This window comes from Pollachius pollachius, assembly GCF_949987615.1.
Source record: "Pollachius pollachius genome assembly, contig: SUPER_4_unloc_1, whole genome shotgun sequence".
NCBI lineage: Eukaryota > Metazoa > Chordata > Actinopteri > Gadiformes > Gadidae > Pollachius > Pollachius pollachius.
In genome coordinates, this window is record NW_027641692.1 from 100,574 (window position 1) to 116,243 (window position 15,670).

The 15,670-nt window shown below is 46.9% G+C and overlaps 1 protein-coding gene across 1 annotated transcript in view; it reads right to left on the reverse strand.

Annotated features, from left to right (window-relative positions):
• The window catches only part of LOC307075424 (uncharacterized protein), a 218,095-nt gene that overhangs the window by 38,091 nt on the left and 164,334 nt on the right, over positions 1-15,670 (reverse strand). The gene's annotated exons all lie outside the window — the stretch shown is intronic.

Genomic DNA, 15,670 nt, shown 5'->3' on the forward strand with positions numbered 1-15,670 from the left:
TGTTTCCTCCTTGACTGGTTTTCTGGAAGCTGTTTCAATCATTCTGACCTCATGTTCCTTGTTGACCTCTCCACTGCCTCTCTCTGTGATAAAGATATCTGTGTAGAAGTCATTCAGAGGTGTTGAATGTCCTGCTTCAGCGATTCCCTCAAACACACAGCAGAGCTTCTTCTTCAAATGAGACTTGAATTTTTGTTGGCACTCGACAGCAGCAGATCCTAAATGAGAAAACAACAGAAGACATCAGTAAGTGGATGGTGGCATCAGTGGGAACATGTCAATATTTCCCGATTAATGAATCACTTCATGATATTTAATGGCTTCAAAACCTTCTGGTCGGAGAAGCTGGTCATGGCAAAGTCACCATATTATAGATTCAAAATGTTAAGGACTATTTTGTTTTTTCAACAGCTATATGATTGGTCTAATGATAGTATAATGATAGTGAATTGGTGTAAAATGACATGCTGATATAACAAGATAGTGTTGCATCTCCACTGAGTTATTCTGCTGTTGTTCCGCAGTTTATGTTTAATATTATTAATCATATTAATAATAATAAATATAACTGCAAGCGGGGATTAACGGGGTCCGAGCAAAATGAAAAGTCAAGAATACACTAATGGAAGATATATAAAGATGACATATAATTATGAAGGAAAGATGTTGATGTTCCCCTTAATGCCATACTGTGCCTCGGCTTTCAGGTGACTGGGCTGCAGAGCAATGGCCGAATTACATGTTCAGCTTGTTCATAATTGTCTAATCAGGACTCAAACTCTCAAACTTAGGATCACCAGTACAAGGCATTATTCCATTGAGCCACTGACAAACCTGAAATGTAGCCTCATTCACGTGGTGAAAATGTCTATTGATAAGCACACAACATCCAGAAAACTCCAAGCAAACATTTCTCAAATGTATTAAGGGCTTTCTTAAAAGCAAATAGCTAAAAAATCTGGAATTCAGGGGGAAATTAAACATTTGTTTTCAAGAACACTAACGGAAGAAATAATAATATGACAGAGTTCATTATGAAAGAAAAATGGTTAACAAAGAAGTTCCCCTTAATGCCATACTGTGTCTTGGCAGTCAGATTCTTGGAAACTAATGAGCTGGAATGTTGATTGCCTAATGAATTTCAGGTGCTGTTCAATGTTGTGTTTCTTAAATGAGTGGCAATGACGGAATGTCATGTTCAGCTTGTTCATAATGCTCTAATCAGGATTCGAACACTCAACATAATGATAACCAGTACAAGGCATTATCCCATTGAGCCACTGACATTCCGGAACTGCATGAAGCCTCATTCCCATGGTGAAAATGTCGATTGATAAGCACACATCAAGAAAACTCCAAGCGCACACTTCACAAGAGAATTAAGGGCCTTCTTAAAAGAGTATAGATCTGAAAATGTGCACTGTTAATAGTATCCACCTAATGATAGCCGTATGGTGGTTATACAATAACAAAATGGTCAGATAGGCAAAATGAGGGGGGGGGGGTTAATGATGCATCTGATTCTAGAGATTAATATTATGAAAGAATTTTGAGTCCAGGTCAATCTGGTGAGGAGAAATAAGCCTAATTCATGATTTTTTACATTAGCACCACCTTTGGGTGCAGTACCACAAATTTTGGTTTCTAGGTGGTGGGAGTTTTTGGTAACCATACCTGAAAATTTCAAGAGTTTTCGATTTACGGTATAGGCTGCAGTATGACTTTTACAGAATTTGTGGGATAAAAAACGTTACAGAAACAATAGGGGACCAAGCAGCTTTGCTGCTTGGACCCCTAATAATTACATTGAATAACATTTTATTTCAAGGTGCCTTTCATGACACCCAAGGTCGCCTTTCAATTCATTAAACAATCTAGAGTCAAAAACAGCAAGAGCTGCTTAGCCAACAGCATGATCAAAACAAAAACTAAGACCCATGTAGGAGGGGGTAAGAACAGTAGTGAGGAGACCCAGGTAGGAGGGGGTAAGAACAGCAGTGAGGAGACCCAGGTAGGAGGGGGTAAGAACAGCAGTGAGGAGACCCAGGTAGGAGGGGGTAAGAACAGCAGTGAGGAGACCCAGGTAGGAGGGGGTAAGAACAGCAGCACAACGGGGATACGAGGGGACCTACTGTAGGGGGTCATTACAGCGAGCATGCCAGTGGGAACACTGTGTTTTTAGGAAACATTTGAATCAAATTCCCAAAGAGGAAAGATTGTCCCCACATTGAAGTTTGAAATGTATAAGTCTCACATTTTGTCATTTAGTCTGAACAGAAGAAATAATAATCACCTACTGCTATTCAAAATGTGTATTTCTTCTCTGTTTTCAAGATAAGAGTCTCTTACCACTCAACAGTTTGTCGGCCAGTCCCTTCTCATCCATCTCCATCAGGCAGAGCATTGTGATGTGTACCACTCCCTCTATGGCGCGCCTCCTCTGCTCCTCGTTCTTACCATCCACCTCCTCCCTCTGTATCGCTGAGCATTGTGGGTAATCCGGGAAGTGAACCCTCCAGAGCTTCTTCAGCTCCTTGTCTAGAAAAGCATGTGCGTTCTCCTCAGCCCTCTGGAACAGAACAGACATCAAGGAGAACTTTACTCTGAACTCACTGAGGTCATTGGAAGCATCTGTCCTGGATTCACGTCCGCTGGTCTGAAGAGGGAAGCCTGGAGACTATTAGCTCCACAAGAGATGCTTTCTGATGTTCATGGAAAGCTGAAGTCAAACGTCTTGGTTGACATTTACACACCTTGATCAGCTCTGTTTGATGCTGCTGTACAGACTGAGCACTGGTAACCATTAACCACTCCTGGTTTTGTCTGTGGAGAACACACAGACACACACACACACACACACACACACACACACACACACACACACACGTGATTTGACATTGGTACTGTTAGGACAGACTGTTCTTCTCCAGCTCATCATTGCTCTCTACAGCAGGCGCTCTGTGAAGGGTTTCTTATCGGGACCAAGAGGCCATGCGACGCGGAGGGAGGCTGTGGTACCCATAGACATAGAAAAGAATAGACGCCTCATCGACCGCTACTACTGGCGCTGCCAAGCCTTTGGGCCACCTTCTTGGAGCGGTCGACTGCTCCACTCAGTGTAATCTGTTTGGCAGGTGCAATGAACTGAAAACCAAACTGATTTTCACGCTTTTTCTTTTTCCTGCTGAGCATCTGACACATCGGTGTGTTTCACTGGAGCTGGACCGATGCGTGATGTGGTGCGTCTCAAGACGTTTTTAAACTGCCAAATATGCCCGTCTTATGCACGCCTTTTTCCCGGCATGGTCCGCAAGTTTACACTGCCCGAAGTAAATGGCCTGCGTGAGCCAGCACCCCAATTTACCCTACTGGACCCCTATGTAAATCGCATTTGTAGCCTAGACTCAGAAGTGAACTCATTCTTGCATGCGGGTGTCTTCATTCATTAAAAAATAAAAACATTCAGGAGTATCCAAATTAGTCTAAAGTGGCCTAGACTCCAATTTTAGGACACATTTTATTATACCCCCTCGGTTTCACACAGGCAAGATGGTGAAATTGCTGGGCGTGGCAGTGTAAAAAGGCCTTCAGAGTCTGTTCTTCTTTACTGCCATAGCCATGTTGCAGATCAACACACAGGCTTTGGTCCTGCGTTACTGAACTGATGTCTTTCACACTCCTCGTTTAAATGTCGAGGTTCATGTCTAACTTTGCCTTCCCAACGTGAACAACCTCTTTTTAGCTGTCGAAACGCTTTGCACCAGCAGAGGCAGACGTTGGCCCACGCACAGAGAGGGCGGGTCCTGGGGGCGGGGCTAACTGGACAGAAGGGGTTCCTATTGGAGGAAATTAAACTAGCTATCAATCTTGCTCAGAAACAGCTTCCTCCTGGGGTTGATTGATCCAGATTGATTATGTTCCGATTAATGGTCGGCGGGCCGGATCAAGATGATCCGCGGGCCGCCAGTGGAACAGCCCTGATGTATTGGTTGAATCCTCACCTTTCCTTAGAAGGTTGGTGATTTCCATCTTTAAAGTTATGAAGTTGTTCCATAGACAGGTCACTCTTCATGGAGATGCAGGTGGGGAGTCCAGGGGAGTCTGCTCTCTGCTGCTGGACTCTTCTAGAAAAACAAGAACCAGGATTTATGGACGTTTGATAAAAGCTGTCATTTTCATAATCTCTGATGAATCCTCCCCCCTTCTCAATAGACTGATTTCGTTCTTTAAAGTTAACAGGTTGTTCCATAGAGTGGTCACTCTTCATGGAGACACAGCTGGGTCCAGGGGAGTCTGCTCTCTGCTGCTGGACTCTTCAAGAGAAACAAGGGTTTATGGATGTAGGATAGACATTGTATTTCTATAATATCTTATCAATTCGTACCCTTGTTCATGAATTCGCTTCTTTTTTCTGAATAGGTTACGTATGGTCTTCATGGAGACACGGCTGGGTCCAGGGGATCCTGTTCTCTCCTGCTGCTCTGGCCTTCTACACAACACACACAGCTGTTAATCAGACTAATGATGGAGTCATGATGTATCACTGCTGAGCTCTGAGTTGGACAACAGTCACAGACAGAGAGATCCTCTCCTTACCTCTTAGCTTTACTCCGGGGGCCATGTTCCCCAGACAGAGCGGTCTTAGAGGTAGGACCCCCCTCCTCTCTCTCCTCATCCATAGTAGACTGGGGAAAATACGTTCCGTCCCATACGCTTTAAAGTTATGAAAGTATAAATGTAAGAGAAGAAACAGAGGTTAAAGTGTTCATTAAACAAGTTATTAAGGTGAACGGTTTTGAAGGAGCAGAAGGAAGTGCTGCTCGCTGCAACAGACCGTTGAGATGAGGAAATCAGCTTTAACATGAGGAAGTTACAGAACTGATTTGACTCAATCACTCACACAAACACACACAAACACACACACACAAACACACAAGGATCAAACTGAGCCAACTGCCTATATAGGGGAGGGTGGGGTAAGATGAACCAGTGGGTAAGTTGACCCCCCCCCTGTGTTTGGGCCACTGTACACATTTGTTGGACCATCAATTCAGGAAGCAGCCATCCTTTATATCTGGCTGTGATGAGAGAAGCACAGGGTCAAGCTGCAAGTATGTTTTTTTCCCCCAATAAACGTTTTTTTTTCACGTCAAAGTAAGTTTTTAACATGTCAGGTATAATGACTGCTATGTCAAAGCAAATTTATCCAACTGTCAAAATATCCAAAATATCACCCTCAATTAATTAAAATTCAATTCACCACAGGTCAGTAAAGCAGTTAAACATTAAGATGTATTCTCTACAAAACGCATATGAACGGTAGTATACTGGTTGATCATTATTATATACCAGTAACCTAAAGACAATATAAACGGTAGTATACTGGTTGATCATTATTATATACCAGTAACCTAAAGACAATATAAACGGTAGTAAACTGGTTGATCATTATTATATACCAGTAACCTAAAGACAATATAAACGGTAGTATACTGGTTGATCATTATTATTTACCAGTAACCTAAAGACAATATAAACGGTAGTAAACACTCTATCTTTTCTTACCTTATCTACTCCGGGATTAAAATGCGTCCATATGGTATAAAGTAGTAAAAGTATAAATGCAAGAAGAAACAGAGGTTAAAGTGTTTATGAAACAAGTTAATCAGGTGAAAGGTTTTAAAGTGGAGGAAGAAGGGCTGCTCGCTGAGACAGACCCTTCAGAGGGGGCAGATCCAGGAGCCGCCCCTCTCAGCGCGTGTCACGTGTTTTAGGGGAAAACGAAGATATCGCAACACACACACACACACACACACACACACACACACACACACACACACACACACACACACACACACAACACACACGCACACACACAAACACACTAGTATCACTGAGCCAACTGTAACGTCTGCCTTATAGAATATGTGTAATAAATAGGCCTATATATAATATAATAATACCATGGAATGATACTATAATATAATGATACCATGTGATAATATAATAATATAATAATGTTATAATATAATAATACCATGTAATAATAGTATAATATAATAATACCATGTGATAATATAATAATATAATAATGTAATAATAATATAATAATACCATGTAATAATAGAAAAATATAATAATGCCATGTGATAATATTATAATATAATAATACCATGTGATAATATTATAATATAATAATGTCATAATGTAATAATAGTATAATATAATAATACCATGTGATAATACTATAGTAATACCTTGTAACAATAGCCTGTGTACATTGGCGTCAGTTTGGTTTGAAATGTGGTGGGGACAGAGACGCAATCTGGAGTGCTTTTTCAGAAGTGCTGGGTACATTGAGGATGCACCTTATTTTTCTTTAGCGCAGGTCATGAAAGGTTCTGAAAGACGGGATACCCATGTAGCTTACTAATATAAAATTTATACAAAACAATGATGTCTGACACGTTTTATGAAGAAAGCGTTTTCAAAAAGCATTGGACATGATGACCCACTATGTTCTGCTCCATGATGCACTCAATGTTGACCTGACATGGCATGAGCTATACCAACATAAACAAAGAGGAGCTTATTACCTACGTGTTTAAGTTCAGAAGGGGCAAACGTGTAGCTACACATAGCACTACAAAAAGATTGAAAAAGCTAAAAATACTTATTGCTGAACGCTATATATCACATCATGAGCTGGCTGTTCTCAATTCACAACACACATCTTAAGGTTAAGAAATTAACCAAGGTTTTCTGATATATGAGTTGGCCAGTCGTGACTGGCCAACAGATGTGACGTCTGCCTGCAGGGGAGGGACTCCCTCCTACTACATAAGTCCCGTCGTCACGTCATCTCTTCAGTCTATAGGCAAAAACACCTCTTCCTCGCTCCGGGCAAGGAGGGTGGTCTGGTGAGATACCTCACTCATATATCAGAAAACCTTGGTTAATTTCTTAACCTTAAGTTTTCTTTCAATATTCGCTCGGTATCTCACTATGGGATATAGTAACTCCCGTATTGCCAAAGAAGTACCAGTGCAAACCCATCAAACAGGCATGTTCACTGATCCAACGCTCAAGACTGTGTGAGACAGATTAGGCGCAGTAACATCCAACCTGTAGAATCTAGCGAAAGTGTGAGGCGTCGCCCAGCTGGCAGCCGCACATATCTCTTCCACTGAGACCCCCTGAAACAGTGCCCAGGATGCGGACATGCCGCGAGTCGAATGTGCGCGCAGGCCGATAGGGGGTTCCAAACCCACGCTATTATAAGCCATGGCTATAGCCTCTACGATCCAGTGTGATAAACGCTGCTTCGAGAGAGGCTTCCCCAGGTGTGACGTAGCACATGATACAAACAGCTGCTCCGATTTCCTGAATCCAGCCGTCCTATCAACATAGACGCGTAAAGCCCACACCGGGCAGAGCGCATTCAGCCGCTCCTGCTCCTGGGAGGAGAAAGGAGGAGAATGAAAAGCCAACAGCTCAATAGGGCGGTATGACACCGCCAAGTCAAAGACCTTGGGAACAAACGCAGGATTCGGCTTTAATAGAACCTTTGAGTTCCCCCTCAAAAACTGCATACATGTCGGACTAACCGACAGCGCATGGATTTCACTCGTGCGCTTAGCCGAGGCCAACGCGAGCAACAAAGCCGTTTTAAATGAGAGCGTCTTAAGCTCTACCTGTTGTAAGGGCTCAAATGGTGGGCGTGACAGTGCATCAAGCACCGTAGATAAATCCCACGGAGCAGCCAAGCTCCGCGACACCGGCCGAAGACGGCGTGCACCTTTCATAAACCGGCAAACGATCGGGTGCTGACCTGCCGTTCTGTCCCCAAAACCTATGTGACAAGCCGATATTGCGGCTAAGTACACTTTGACCATGGAGAAAGCCCTGCCTTCATCCAGCAAGTCCTGTAGAAATGTCAGAATAACAGGCACGGGACTCTGGAAAGCTATTTCCCCAGCTTTCGCGCACCACTCCTCGAACGCACGCCATTCTCCGTCATATGCGTAACGCGTAGAGGAAGCCCTGGCGCCCTGGATAGTCGTAATGACATTCCAAGGGAGTCCATCCGTCGTTAGGTTCATCCTTTCACGGGCCAGGCCCACAGAGCCATGCGTTCCGGATGAGGATGTAAGATTTCCCCATGCGCTTGCGTCAGGAGATCCCTGCGTAAAGGCAGAGGCCAAGGCTGGCTGCACAGCAACTGGACTATTTCCGCCAACCAATATTTTCCCGTCCAACGGGGGGCTATAAGGATCAGCGCATGACCCTTCTCTCGCACTCTGGCGAGAGTAGGAATGATCAGTTCTAATGGGGGAAAAGCGTACAGGAGGACGCGTGGCCACTCGTATGCCAAAGCATCCGGCCCCATCGGGGCGCTCCGACCGGTCAGGGAATAGAACAGAGGGCACTGAGTGTTCTCCTCTGATGCAAAGAGATCGACCTCTGCTCGACCGTATCTCTCCCATATCTGGTTCACGACCACGTTGTGGAGTTTCCAGTCCTTGTAGCGAGGGTCGCCCCTGGACATCAAATCTGCTCCCCAGTTCCGCGCGCCCGGTACGTGCGTTGCTCTCAGCGACGACAGGTGGGCGTGGCCCCACATGGTCAGTCTGTGTGCCAACGTGTGCATTTGAGGGGAGCGTAGCCCCCCCTGACGGTTTATATACGCCACCACCGTGGTGTTGTCCGTCCTGACTAGAACATGTTGCCCTCTCAGAAAGGGAAGAAAATGTTTCAGCGCCAGTGACACCGCCTGAAGCTCCAGGCAGTTTATGTGAACAAACTGCATATGTGAGCTCCACGTGCCATTCACTGTTCTGCCCTCGTAGACAGCTCCCCAGCCCGCCCGGGAGGCATCCGTCGAAAGGACCTTCCTTGCCAGGATAGTTCCCATGGTAACGCCTGTAGTCAGAAAGGACGCGCGTCCCCAAGGGCGCAGCGCCAAGACGCACGCCATGGAGATCAAAACTCGGCGATGGCCATGGCACGTTGGGTTCAATCCGAGTGATGCAACCCATCGCTGGACCGGCCTCATATGGAGGCGGCCAAGTGGGACTACTACCAGCGCCGACGCCATCAGACCCAAAAGTCTGAGGCACGTTCTGAACTTCAACATCGTCCCCCTGCGAAAAAGCGCCAGACAAGCCTGAAAGGCTTCCACTCTCTCCGCGGATAGACGTGCTTTGAACGTCACTGAATTGAGGCACAGGCCTATGAACGTTATGCTTTGAGTGGGGACCAAAACACTCTTTTTCACGTTTATTGTGAAACCCAGGGACATTAGGTGCGATATGAGCACGCTGGTTTGCGCCTGAGCCTCCTGGGATGACTGTGTGGCTAGAAGCCAGTCGTCTATGTACGTTGCTAAACGCATTCCCTTCAACCGGAGGGGCGCGATAGCAGCCTCCGTGCACTTCACAAACACCCGTGGACTTAACGAAAGGCCGAACGGGAGAACCAAATACTCGTATGTTACGCCCTGGAAGGCGAACCTGAGATATTTCCTGTGAGGAGGATAAATGGGGATATGGAAATAAGCGTCCCTCAGATCTATGCTCGTGAACCAGCCTCCCGGGCGCACGAAGCGTATGAGAGCGGCGTGTGTCAGCATCCTGAAACTGTACTGTCTCATGTATCTGTTGAGAGCGCGTAAATCTAATATCGGCCGGAGGTCCCCTCCCTTCTTTGGGACTAGAAAGTACCTCGAGTAAAAACCGCTTTGGTTTTTCTCCGGTGGCACGATCTGAATAGCCCGTTTGTTTTTTAGAGAGGTGATTTCCTCCTGTAAAACACAAGCTTTCTCTCCACGGGCCTGCGACTGCAGTATCCCGTTGAAACAGGGAGGAGTGGACGCAAATTGGAGCCTGTAGCCGGTGGTTACAGTTTTATAACCCAATCTGACGCACCACATGCACGCCACTGTTGAGCCCGACCAGACAGCGGCCCCAGCGTCGCTGGACCCGCTGTCGTGCCGGGCAGAACGGGCATGGTGGGCTGCGCACCGGCGCTTGTGCCCACCAGGCACCGTTTTATTACATTCTGTTCCTTTTTTATGTTTATCATTTTTTTCATTTTTTCTGTTTTCACAATCAGCTGCGCCCTCGGCTCGGAGCCTGGATGCGCGCTGGCACAGAACATTTTCAATGAACAATGATTTGGGGAAGGGGGACACATGTGTGATGTTGGGCACTGGCGTGTGCTTATACATACGCATGCGTCTGCGAGACACTGCTGCCGCTCCACCGAGCTCTCTGCAGGTCCGACCCTTCTCTCCTTCGCGCCGTGAACTGTGAAGGCTGAACGGCCTTCTGCACGCCTTTTGCAGGGCTTGGAACACGCCCTCTGTAACCCTTTCTGGAACCGGGTTTGGAACAGAACATCTAGGGGGGCAGGCGACGGCGTCTGGCCGGGCCCGCCATACCCCCCTGGCCACAGCGCCTCAGGTAGCGCGCCGTTTCTTCACGGCTCCCTGAGTAGCCGAAGGGGCCGCACGGCCACCTGGCTCCGCCCCGGGCGCGGGTGGTTTCCTCGCCCACGCGCCACTGTGCTCCGGCGGCTTGTTCTGGCCCCGGCCGGCACCGTGGGTTGAGTGGGGCTGACGCTTCTGGATGCGGTAAGCCGGCGGAGGAGAGCGGGGCTGGGTGAACACCTGGCCGGGTGCGTTGGCGGGGAAAGGCGCTCTTCTGGGAAGACACAGACGCAGTGCCTCACCCTCCCTCTTTTTCTCCTCCCAGCGTTTTAGCATGACGTCATACGCTGGGCCAAACAGGCCCTTCGGGTCCACAGGCACGTCGAGGAGTTGGGTTTTTTCCCGCTGAGAGAGACTGGACAGGTTCAGCCACCTTGCTCTCTCCTGCGCGACCATCAGCGCCATGGCCCTTCCGGACGCTTGGACAGCGCTCCTGTGACGGCGTAGGCACAGGTCCGTCACCACGCACAATTCATCCCAGAGGGCTGGGGTTGGTGACGATGACATGTCGACCTCCAGCTCAGCCTGGTAGGCCAGCAGCAACGACGATGCGTTGAGGGCCCTCACCGTCGTGGCCATCGCCTTGTAGCCCTTCTCGGTCATTGACGACTGGAAGGAGTCGGCTCTGGACGGCAGTGTAGGGCTCGCCGAAGTCATGGCGGACTTCTGCGTGGGGTGGAGGTGTGACGCCAGCAGTGGTTCAACCGGAGGCAGGTGGGAGAAGCCCTTTTCCTCCATACCGGCCCAATCCAACCCTGAGCCACCCTGGACAGGGATCTTGGCTGAGAGAGGCTTGCTCCAAGACCGAGTCGCTTCATCCAGGCACTCGGGAAAGGCCGGAAGTAGCAGGCTGGTCGAGGTCTTCGCCTTTGGGAGTCGCTTGCCCTCGTAGCGAGATGTGGCGGTCTCCACCGGGGGCTCAGGCCACTCGATGTTCAGCCTCGCAGCCGCCCTCTTGCAGGCCTCGTGGAGGTCCATGCTGACGGCCGGGTTCAGGGAGCTGGTGCACGCGCCGCCGACCACCATAGGCGACGCGGTGCGGGGGGAAAAAGAATCATCATCCTCGTCAGAGCCGAGGCTAATAGATTCCTCCCCCGACTCGGAGTAACCGCCCTCGGCCTCGTCAGGCCCTGCCAGCAGGCTAGCCTCGATAGCGTCGGGTTGAGTCAACTCCAGCGGGTGGGAAGCTTCGGTGAGGTCCACCTCCGATCCCCAGCTGGCGCCCATGGGGGCGGCGAGCCCCAGGGAACCTCCCGCTAGCTCCGGTAGTGGTGGGTCGGTTACCCCCATTACCGGATCTTCTGCGAAGAGCTTCGCCTGCTTATTCAGCCGGCGTTTGCGGGTTTTATTAGTAAACCGCGCGCAATGCTCGCAGGTGGCCGGGAATTCAAGGGCAGCCTTGGCATGTTCCAGCCCAAGGCAGCGAATGCAGGCGGTGTGGCTATCCGCTCCCGACATCTTGTTCCCGCACACGCAGGACTTTGTCGGAGGCTTCCCCGAGCCCTCGGTTAGGGTAGGTTCAACCTCGAACTGCATGGTCTCCGCTTTCCGCTTATGCCCAGCCGCTGTTTGGTGACAGGTCAGCTTGGACACGTGGATTGCAGCTAGTGTGGGTACTAGCAGCTAGTACGGATAGTAGAAGCTACTGTTTGGTGACAGTCTAGCTTTGTTTTGCCTCACAGAGGTCAGTTGCAGCGATGTAGGCTAGCGTTCGGTGACCGAGGGGTTAGCTCGCTCTGGGAACAGTATGCTAAGCCGTCCACAACTTCTGTCCGAGAGGTGCTTCTAGGAGCGAGAAGAGGTTAAAGACTGAAGAGATGACGTGACGACGGGACTTATGTAGTAGGAGGGAGTCCCTCCCCTGCAGGCAGACGTCACATCTGTTGGCCAGTCACGACTGGCGTAATGTAAAATTGCTTCTGGGGGACAAGCGCGAGGGGCGTGTCCCATAGTGAGATACCGAGCGAATATTGAAAGAAAACCATCCAGTCTACAGGGCATTCTGACCGAAACCCATGCACTCCCCCCCCCCCCCCCCCAACCACACAGACATAATTATTCCAGAATTCAAGCAAAGCGAATGACCAAAAGTCACTTTGAGTCAACAAGAGACTGACTCCACCGACTCCACTATCGTAATATCCACTAGTCTATACCCAACATCGTAAGAACGCAAACACTGGATAATTTAAGTTAAGCTACTTGGAGGCTATGGCTAGTAGTACTATTTCAAGTTAAAACAGCTGACCACATCAGGGCAAAAAATGATCTTGCCAAAGTACCAGGAAATCTTAAGCAATAAATATCGCATCTTACCTTTATTAATGTGCCAGTGGTCTGCAGATGTATCCCGCGGGGTTGCCTGCATGCCTGCTGCCTAACCACATCCATTTAGTTCAACAGGTTTTCGCTCTGATACTGTCCATCCGTGGTACTAACGGTCTGGTGTTTTTTTCCTATGTATTCAGGCTAAAATTAATTGACGGACTGATGCCTCATCATTGCATACCAGCCATAGAGTATTGGTATTAATATCTCATTCATTGTCCAAGCCAGGCTGGCGCCTCATACAAAAATAATCCACAACTACGGTGCTGCAGAGGGGGCATGTAGTCACGACTGAAAAAAGACGAGATAGCGATACAACCAGAGCCCGACATTCTCTCATCCTACCTAGTTAATTATACAGCATAATGTAAAAAAGGAGTGGACAGGACATCAGAGCTTTTTTTTTTTTAAAGCTAAGCAGTTGAAGCTGACGTGCACAGTAAGTGTGCTAGTGTCTTATGAGCTCAGCTAAATTAATATTATTCTAGAAATATGTCATTCTTGAGTTTTTTAGCTAGCTAGCCTCTACCAGCGCGACACACTGTTGGCTAGCATGCCTAGTGCTACCGGAGTGTTTTGCCCTATGTGCTTTAACGTTTAGCTTTCCTATTTAAATTAATTTTGAATTTATAACAGTACGGATGATTTATTTTATTTTCGCTTCGATGACGTTTCGTTAGCAGTTCGCAGACTCCCCACTAGATGGTCGTAAATCATCCATATTATTTGTACCAAGTAACAACCATGGTACCAGGCAACCGCACACTTCAAACCAATATTTTGTCAAAAACCAATTACAATATTGATAACATATATACCATAACCAACATAATTTTTAATTGTTAATTTTTTTCTTTTTTTTTTTTTTTCTGGGAGGGACAAAATTAATCTTGCCGAAAACTGGTGGGGACGCGTCCCCGGCGTAATCGACGCCTATGCCTGTGTAGACTATCAGTACATTACTGCATGTCACCACAGACCAACACATCCTGTACCCTGAGTTTGAGTGGCGCCCCTCAGGACACAGACTCCAGGCTATCGGACACAGAGGAGGAAGGCAACCTTCACCCCCAGGGCTGTCCAGCTCCTTAATGCTGCTCACTGACTTATGAACATGCTGCAATGCACTTTAGAATGGGAGCACTTCATGAAGCACTTCTTACTCATGTGTTGAATGTTGTTGATACGATGTGTGTGTTGCTTGATTGTGTAGTGTGTATGTGTGTAGCAGGCGCGTCTTTAGACCTGGGCATTCGAGGCTATAGCCCCGGATCTTTTGGGATCAGCCCCGGATCCCCCCCCCCCCCCCCCATTAAATTGCCCCTCAGGGACGATTAAAGTGATTTGAATTGAATTGAATTAGCGATGTCATTCGATATGCTTATTGCATGTTGTTACATGGAGCTCATCACACTAACAATAAGCTGTTATAACTTTATATCAGTCAGCTGTTATCCTGCTCTAAACCATCACACTAACAATAAGCTGTTATAACTTTATATCAGTCAGCTGTTATCCTGCTCTAAACCATCACACTAACAATAAGCTGATATAACTTTATATCAGTCAGCTGTTATCCTGCTCTAAACCATCACACTAACAATAAGCTGCTATAACTTTATATCAGTCAGCTGTTATCCTGCTCTAAACCATCACACTAACAATAAGCTGCTATAACTTTATATCAGTCAGCTGTTATCCTGCTCTAAACCATCACACTAACAATAAGCTGATATAACTTTATATCAGTCAGCTGTTATCCTGCTCTAAACCATCACACTAACAATAAGCTGCTATACCTTTATATCAGTTAGCTGTTATCCTGCTCTAAACTATCACACTAACAATAAGCTGCTATAACTTTATATCAGTCAGCTGTTATCCTGCTCTAAACCATCACACTAACAATAAGCTGTTATAACTTTATATCAGTCAGCTGTTATCCTGCCCTAAACCATCACACTAACAATAAGCTGCTATAACTTTATATCAGTCAGCTGTTATCCTGCTCTAAACCATCACACTAACAATAAGCTGTTATAACTTTATAATAAGTGTCCAGGGTCAGGCCAGGGGGTGGGGGACAATTGACAGTGCAGGGAGAAGTTCCCGGCCTTCCGGGCGTTCCTGAAGAGGGCTGACATAAGCTCTCAGAAAAGAAAAAGAAAAAGAACAGAAAAAAGAAAAGAACAGCTGATACAGCGGTAATAAGTTACGCAGAGTAAAGACTCTGCGTTGTGTATTTGTATTTGTGTATTTCTCCCTCGTAGTAGTAAGTGGAAATCAAATCAACTTGACATGTTGGGTCAGAGGGTTGAATAGCAGGTTTATTGGAGGATGTAATACAGCACAGCTACAGACTTAGGTGGGATAGTCTCAGTGTAGGAGGTGAGGAGCAGTCTCCAGACGTGCTCCTTGGCTGTCGATCCCTCTTCTCACCGAACCAAAGGTTTGGGGCCAGTATTATAGGAAAGAAAGAGTGAATAACAAAATAACAGTGTCTCCCTTGATAAGGTATATGGCCCTGGCTATGTCCCAGATGACAGGTTGGTTCGTCCTTGTTGGGACATCACAAATGACAGAATGTTGGAAATAACACCTCGTACAGTAGGAGAGGCACTGGCCTGTTCCTAGACTAAGAGATGTGAACACAGAGAGACACTAAAATACACCAACATTCTACATTCCTCCGTCTCCATCATATTAAACATAGTTTAAAGATCACCCATTAAATGAGAATTCAGTAGATCTACTGGTAAACAATTAACAATTATCTAAATCCACAAAATGAAGCATAACTCAATAGCAAGGCAATAGCAAACATAAAAATGCATACTCATCATCCACAAGTAA